This window comes from Dermochelys coriacea, chromosome 11, assembly GCF_009764565.3.
Source record: "Dermochelys coriacea isolate rDerCor1 chromosome 11, rDerCor1.pri.v4, whole genome shotgun sequence".
Taxonomy (NCBI): Eukaryota; Metazoa; Chordata; order Testudines; family Dermochelyidae; genus Dermochelys; species Dermochelys coriacea.
In genome coordinates this window covers 79,824,448-79,832,641 of record NC_050078.2, presented here as the reverse complement: position 1 = coordinate 79,832,641, position 8,194 = coordinate 79,824,448, and the positions used below count along the sequence as shown (strand labels likewise).

The following is an 8,194-nucleotide window of genomic DNA, read 5'->3' as shown; positions in this document are numbered from 1 at the left end:
ATATCGCCTCTGAGAACTCCTCCCTCTGTCCTCTACCAATTGAAGTGGGCATCAGCGCTGTAGGACCACCCTGAGAGGGGATTTGACCAAATAGGGGAAGTGCCATAGCGGAGTGACCTGCCCGCAAGAGAATCCAGTGGTCCCTCTAAGAAGTCCCCACACTGCCCTCTACCACTTCATAGAATATCAGGGTTGGAAGGGACTTCAGGAGGTCATCTAGTCCAAACCCCTGCTCAAAGCAGGACCAATCCCCAATTTTTGCCACAGATCCCTAAATGGCCTTCTCAAGGATTGAACTCACAACCCTGGGCTTAGCAGGCCAATGCTCAAACCACTGAGCTATCACTCCCCCCGGTTGGTGAGGGTTTCACTCCTGCCTGAGAAGGGAAACGTGTACCAATCAGAACAGGTATAGCCCGAAGGTCTAGGCCATGATTTCAACAAAACACATCCTTGGAACGAGACGGCCTCTTCCACACAGTGTTGTGTTGTGACTTCCAGGGTGATGCTGCCAGCCACACAAAGATGGAGCTCCAGAGATCGCCGACTTCTGGCCTAGATCTTCAGGCACTGCCTATTCTGATTGGTACGATTCTCTTCTGGGATGGACTATGGGGTGTGTGTGAAACCCTGACCAATTCGTAGAGGACGGTGGGGGGATTTCATGGAGGGGTGATGGGCCCCTCTTGGGAGCAGGTCACCCCACCATGGCACTTACCCTATTTGGTGAAATCCCCCCTCTGGTTGGTCCTATGGGGATGAGCCCCACCCCAACTGGGAGGAGTTCTCAGAGGGGTCACATGATCCACTTCTGGATGGGTCACTCTACACCAGAACTTTCCCCAATTGCTCAAATCCATTCCTGAGGCAGATCAATGGGAGATAAAACACCCCCAGATTGGTAGAGGAATGGGAAGAGCTCTTAGAAGAGTCACATGCCACTCCTTGCTTCTGCTCACATTTGCCTCTTGACCCCAGATGTCATACATCATGAGGTGGCCTAGAGACCAGAGTCTGTGCAGCCACCCTCTTCGTCGGGGCTGTGTGGCCCAACGACCAGAGTCAGTGCAGCCGCCCTCTCCGTCGGTGCTGTGTGGCCCAGCAACCAGAGTCCATGTGGCTGCCCTCTCCGACCGGGCTGTTTTGCTGAGAGTTCAGAGACAAGATGGTTGCCTCTCCTCTTGGGGCTGTGCAGATTTGTGGCACACTGGGGAGGTGGGCTGCCACCCACGGATTGATGGTTACTAGGGCAGGGGGACCAGGGGCCTCGCTACTCAACCGGGTCCTAACTCAGGGCCTTGTCCATGGCCAATGTGTTTGCTATTGAGTCAGTGGGGATCCAACCAGAACATGCTGATGTCACTCAGCATGACAATGGCTAGTTCACCCAGGTTACTTCCTACAAGATGTCTCTAGGCCATGGGCTGGGTGTCTCAGGGCTCCCAGCATGGGAAACTCCCAGAGACTCCGATCTCCCTTGCACGTCTGCAGGCACCTGGGGACTCGGCTGGGTCTCGGCGCCTTGGGGCTCTGCAGTCAGGGGCTTCAGCTGCTTCTGGACTGGAGCCTACAGAGTGCATCCTCCATTTTCAGCAGTCTGCCTAGCCTGAGCTGAGCTGCTCCCTTTCACATGGGTGCTCCAGTTGGAGCATGTCCGGAAGGGCTGGGAAGGGGCTTGGCTTCCTCCGCCTAGACTGTGGGATTATGTGGGGTCGGTACACCCCGGCACATGCTGCTCTGCCTCTTCTGTCTCCTCATTCCCATGCAACAGCTGCTTTGCCATCTCACAAGAGATGGGATCAGTGGTGGGCTCAATTGGCTCCTGTTTGCCTCTAGATGTCTGGAAGAGGGAGAAAGGGCAGGAACACAAATTAGAAAAACAAAACCTTCAAGCAGGGTAGTTTTCCATAGTACGAAATCACCCCACTTTGCTAATGTTCATTTGCAACTTCCCTGAGAGCTGGCATTTCTTAAAGAGAGCACCCAACCCCCCGCAACCTCCACTACCCTGGGGGCGAGCAATGCTTAAAGGGAGTCTGGGAGAATTTCTCCTCTCTCTGCCTGGCTCTGATGAGTGAGGGAATCACATGCGAGAAGCTGTGTGAATGTAGGGCTCTATGCAGAGGGATGAGATGTCCTACATGGAGCCCAAAGGTGGGGTTGTCCTGGCTCTGCAGTAACTTCATTATAGGGAGAGAGTGTCAGAGATCAGCTATAGGGTGCTGCCCTGTAACAGTGTGTGGGAATGGGGCAGAAGTGGGGAAATGATGGACTCATGAAAGGAGTCAAGCCTGATGAAGCCACATGCTGGGATGCATTTTCCTGTGTTAGGCTCCAGGCAATGCATAGGCCAGGAGTTGGTTTGGTGACCCTCAGAGCAGGCATAAGCACCACAGAGGAGAACCCGCACCTCAGTCCGCTCAGTGTTGTTTCCTGGTTTGGAACTCTCCTCTGTCTGACAGTGGTGACAGACTGCCCATGGTTCAGCCTGCTCCAGCCCTACTCCCCAGCCTATTCCAATCCTGCTCTTGACTTCTGACTCCAGCTCCAACCGCTCGACCTCCACCACTCTGACCAGTAGGCCCCACTGCCACTGCTCCAACCACTGGGCCCAACCATCTGTGCTTTGGTTTCTGACACCAGCGATATGTAGGAGTTGTTCACCTCACTGCTTTCCATGTGTATGGCCCTGTATTAGTCAGCACTGGTTTTCATCTGCCATTGTGCTGCCCAGTCACATGGCTTTATTAGATCCCTTTGAACTTCTTCAAAGTCTTCTCTAGGCCTGACTAACTTACATAATTTTGTGTCATCTGCCAATATCCACCTCACTGTTCAGCCCTGGTTCCATAGAGTTAATAAGGATCTGTTGTACGTACCATAGCAGGACAAAGAGGTCTTCTGTGTTGGTCCCAGTTCCCTAGTCGAATGCAGAACCCGACGTGAGATTTACAAGCTTCTGCAACCACTTGTAATATGTATTGAGGATGTACCATGTGATGTACCACCATGTCAGATTTCAAAGGCAATTCCTGAAAAGCTGAAACAGAGGAAACGGGTTGAAAACCCCATGGTGCTGATGTGACTGGTGCCTAGGAAATGTCCACTTCAGATGGCCATTGCCCCATGCTATTAGCAACCCAAGATTCTAAGGGCAAAAGAACAATAACACAGCTACTCCGAAAATAGCCCTGGACAGAGAGGAGACCCCATTCTTGCGTAACTTCCCCCTGTGCTGGCATACATTCGTACACACACCCATACACACAGATGGTTGGGGGCACTTTTTCTTTGGATGGAACAGGAAAGTGACAGCAGCAGCGGCATTAAACCATCAAACATTTAGGCCGAGATCCACAAAGGGATTTAGGCTCCTAATGTCTACTGAAATCCTTTGTGGCCCTGTGCCTTCATTCCTGAAGAGGTCACAGGGAAAAGCGTTTCCCATGTGCACTCATGGGATTTCCTATGAGATGACAACCAATCTCGGAGTGAAGTTCCCTGGCCTGCAATCACTCCATTACAGGGAGGGCAGATGAAGAATCTTTCCCTACAGAGGGTAAACATCATCATCCTTAATAACAACAGCCTTTTTCAATTCTGTCAGGCCTTCCTTTAGAGACTTTCTGACCTTGGTGAAGACAGTTTCCCCACACAGCTCTAAGGCTACGTCTATACCAGGAGCTAGGGATGGAATTCCCCTGCTCCTGTACACATATAGTAGTACCTCGATGAAAGCTCGCGTGACCACAGTTCTTTCTTAAACGCTGTCCTTAGACAGAGAGGGACCTGTGTCCACATTCGAACCTGTGTTCAGGCTCTGTGCTGCACCCCTATACTTCCCACAGAGGCACAAACACACAAAGGTATTTCCTTACTTTCATACAGGAGGCAGATGCCATGTTCATTCACTGTTTCAGACAACAAATTGCAGTAATGGCAGATAGTCTTTCCTAGACACACAATGAATGCAATGGATCTCATTACTTTTCAAATCCTTCGCTGAAAACTGCTAAAGATACAGCCATTCCCCCAGGACACCCTTCAGAAATTAGATACATTCCTTACATCTGTTCACAAAGCACATTAGATAAAGCATCAGACGCCCAGAAGTTACTGAGAGGCTGATTTCCAAAGGAGATTGAATTCACATCATGCTGGTTTCCTCTAGGTGCAGCCAAAAAGTTCTTGTGGGCAGGGGAAGTTGGTGTGGTATCCACACACACCGTTTTAGGATTCTGGCGCTGTCGGAGGGAACAGAGCAGCAGTCTAGAAAAGGGCTTTGAAGGAAATATTTAAAAAATATCAAGTGAATTTGCTCTGCTTACCAATGAACAAGGCTGCAGAATGTCTTATTGTTGTCTGTGAGCTTTCCAGCTACTCTAGGGCCTGGAACAGGAATTTGGGGATGTGGCTCTTGTTGTTCTGCATCTAGGAAGTAAGAAGGAAGAAATGCACAATATACAAATGACATGTTCTTCCCACAGCGAATAGTCCAGGAAAGCCAAAGCATATAGCCAGGGCATGGCAACTGCCAATATGAACCCATACATTGTAGCAGCACTTCTCTGAAGTTACTGTTGTGTTCTCCAGAACCTCAGCTTTCATTTTAAAAGACAAAAGTTTGGAGTTCTGACAGTTGTGGAGAAAAATTTCAAAAATGTGAACGGATTGTAACTCCTGCAGAAATGAACCAGCAGAGAGCCTGGAATCAAGTCCTGCCACCCAAGCAAAGCGGATGGGTATTCATGGTGTGGGGTTAGGAAGGTCTCCCTCAAGGTCACCATTCACCACTCTCAAGGTACAAAGAATTCACCTACCAAGACGTTCCAGACACACTTCGAGAGCTGTGAGTAGCCATCCCAGGCCATGCTGCGGAACAGCCTCTTCAAATGAGCCCAGCTGAGAAAGACTGCGCAGCGGAAGAGCGTCAGTTTACATCACTGCAAGGGAAGGTGAGACCAAGAGGGTTCTCAATGAGAGAGGGATAGTCTGGGGGACATCGAGCCTTCCCCGTCCCTTGTTCTCCTGCTTTTCATACTAGTGGAGATTCCTGTAATTTGTTCTCTACAGGACTGTGCTCAGGAGAGGAAACTGAGAATTGGCTGGAGAGAGCCAGAGCCATCCCGTCCTTTGGATGGTTTGGGGCAGTTACCCAGGGCCCCGCACTTCATGGGGAAGCAGGACCTGGGCCGTGCCAGGGCCAAATGCAATACTCCTGGCCCCGCTACGCTTTGCCTTCTGCTCAGTCCTTCTGCACAAAGAGACTGTATGAGAGTGTGAGTCAGCTTTGGGATCCCAAAGACTCTGACCAAAGGAGCCCCCAAATCAGGCTTCCCTCTACATCCCAGTTGGCCCAACCAAAGACGGCAACATCCGGTGAATGTTGGGAAGTTAGGACCTGGAGAAGTTCTCTCAGGAGCTCCAGAGAAGAAGACAGAGCAGCTGCACCCACTTTCCAGAAGGCTGTGGGCATATATCAGCTCCCTGAACCAAAGGGGCATGGACAGATCTTTGCTCCCTTTTCTTTTGCTGCCTCTTGTTGTGAATCTTTGGATGCAGCAGCCCAAAGGCCTGAGGCCTGTCTTTGCAATAGAGACTCAGGACTCTTTCCCAGAAGAAGGCTTTTCTTCCAAATTGTGCTGTGAGGATGGATGAGGCACTAGGCTCCAGCATGGAGTGAAGCAGGGAGGAGAAGACTCTGCTTGGACAAGGGGCTCTGGCGATGAATGGAGAGGGGGCCCCAGGGGATTCTGGCTCTTTGCTCTGGAAATAATGACCATGGCACTTACCAGAGTCACAATCTCATCCTGGTCTTCAAGATGCAGCAGCAGTGGGAGCAAGCAGTGGATGATTTCCTGCTCCACGAGGGGTTTGTCTGGGTCCTGCATCCTGCCCACCATGTTGCCAAGCAGTAAAATGGCAGCTGAGCGCACACTATCCCTCTCCTGGCAATGACACACAGGGGGTGAGGATGACCGGTTAAAGCCAGGCAGTATCAGAGCATAACGTGACAGAGTCATAATCTGCCCGCTGCTCCGGTTCCCCCTGTGTGAACTGACTTGGCTGGAGGGAGCAGGGAGGCCACCAGACCAGCGCCATAGACATCTGTACAGGGCCTGAGACACTGTGCAGGACACTTACCCAGCATCACCCTAACTATGGAATTTCCTTCCCATTGGCAGAACTGCCCCTCAGTGCCAAATTAATAACTCCACCTTCACAAGGGGCAGAGAGTCCAAGTCAATGCAGTTAGGTCAATGCAGTGTCAGTGTAGACACCGTGTTGTTTAGGTCAACTGTCCCTCAGGAGACTTCCAACAATGCCCCACCCTGACCGAATAATCGAGACAAGTGCTTCTGGTGAGGACGTGCACTGCTGACACCAGGGCTGGCTCCAGCTTTTTTGCTGCCCTAAGTGGAGAAGGAAAAAAAAAAAGAAAAACCCGATTGAGCTGCCACCAAAGTGCCGCTGAAGAGGAAGAGCGGGAATGAAGGACCCGCTGCCAAATTCCACCGAAGACCCGGACGTGCTGCCCCAACTTTCTATTGGTTGCCCCAGGCACCTGTTTCCTTTGCTGGCACCTGGAGCCGGCCCTGGCTGACACAAGCAGCGAAGTGCAGACCCACACAAGGGATGGAATTGCTGTGGCGGCTGTATGCCGAGGGAAGTTGGGTCAGCTGAATTGTGTAGTGGAGTTGTGGCCTGAAGCTCAGAAGGGGTGAAGCTCACACACACACACACACACAAAGATGCACCATCCTCCCTGCAGTGGTGGGTTCACAAAGCGACATCTCAAATCTCACTTACAGCCAGAGACACATTGCCGCTCTTCTCCTCCTGGCGTCTCTGCTGGAGGTTATCCAGCAGCTGCTGCAGCATCTCCCTGGTGAGCTGTGGTTCTTCACCCAAGGCCTTCCACAACTCAATGGCACATCTGCAGATTCAGAAACAGAAGTCAGACCCTTTTGCCCTCCCCAGGGAGAGGCTTGCAATGTAGGCAGGAAAGATGTCTCTCAGAGGAGACACTGATTGGTGCGGGGAGGCTGAGGCTGGGCAAGTCCCTTCAGAGAATGTTGCATTTATTCCTTTCCCCTAATGGGTTATTGTTCCTGAAGCCAGCATCACTGCTTCCAAACAGCGACCATGAACTGACCACAGAGTGACCAACAAACTGCAGACCGCAAAATTCTGCTCTGTTACGCTAGGATCAGTCCTGAGAAACTTGCCTGACCTCATTGGAGTTACTCTGGCTATTTGGGGGTGTAACTGAGACCCAGCATTTGGCCAAGTGTCTCTAAGCACCTCAATCCTACTGCAGTGTGGTGGACACTGAATCAGACACTGAATCAGAACATGCCCTGATAGGAGAGGATTCAGGAGCTTGGAAGAGAAGATTGTACTGCCCATTGTGACAGAGATGGAAGGAAACTAGTATTGAAATCCCTCTTCTCTCTTCTCTCCACTCTTGCTGATCTAAGTGCGGCTGGTCCCCGCAGGCATCTGTAGAGGAAGACTGCAGATGGATCCAAAAGACTTCTCATTTGACTTCCAAGTTTGGTGAGGAAGGTCGGACATGCTGGTCAAGCCCTGGGAACATTGAGAACTAGATTGGACAACTCAAGAGCAAATGGCCTGGAAGCAAGGTCTTCAGGAAGCTTGACTGAAATTCTGTGCCAATGCTGCCGAGTTTCTATAGCTTGTGAGCACAGCCCCTGGAAAGCACTGTGGCTGTTCCAAGGAATTCAACCCTGAAAGGTTTACAAATCAAACACTCAAAGAAATATGAAAACCAACACTGTATTCCTCTGGTAACTGGACCGGGTAAGAAATTCAATTTTTTTCATGCTGCTCTTCAATTTGCTCTCCCATGTGACACAGATTTCTCTATGGGCAGTGCAGAACTGCATTGCAGAAGATGCCAAGGAAAGCCAGAGTTTTGATCTCTGGCTAGGGTCCAAGTTGGCTTTCACGGCCCCTAGGAACATGGGGATTGTGTTATAAACACCTCAGATTGATGACTCTGCAAAGTGATCAGCAATAACCAGCAGGACTCAGAGTTTACAACATATTGAGATGAAAAGAGGCACTCACCCCTCTCAGAGCTATTATTGCTGGCTGTCTGCAGACTCAGGCAGGCTCCACTGCATTTATACTCTGGTCATGTGTGGATGTTGAGTGAGCCTCAAAGTCA

At 50.8% G+C, this 8,194-nt stretch overlaps 1 long non-coding RNA gene across 1 annotated transcript; it reads right to left on the bottom strand.

Moving 5' to 3' along the window:
• Positions 1-3,933: 3,933 nt before the first annotated feature.
• On the bottom strand, positions 3,934-5,895 carry LOC122458236. The gene is made up of 4 exons (XR_006278156.1): positions 5,793-5,895; positions 4,821-4,943; positions 4,329-4,431; positions 3,934-3,953 (listed from the first exon to the last, which is right to left on the bottom strand). It is a non-coding gene; the product is annotated as an uncharacterized LOC122458236 (long non-coding RNA).
• Between the last annotated feature and the right edge of the window lie 2,299 nt (positions 5,896-8,194).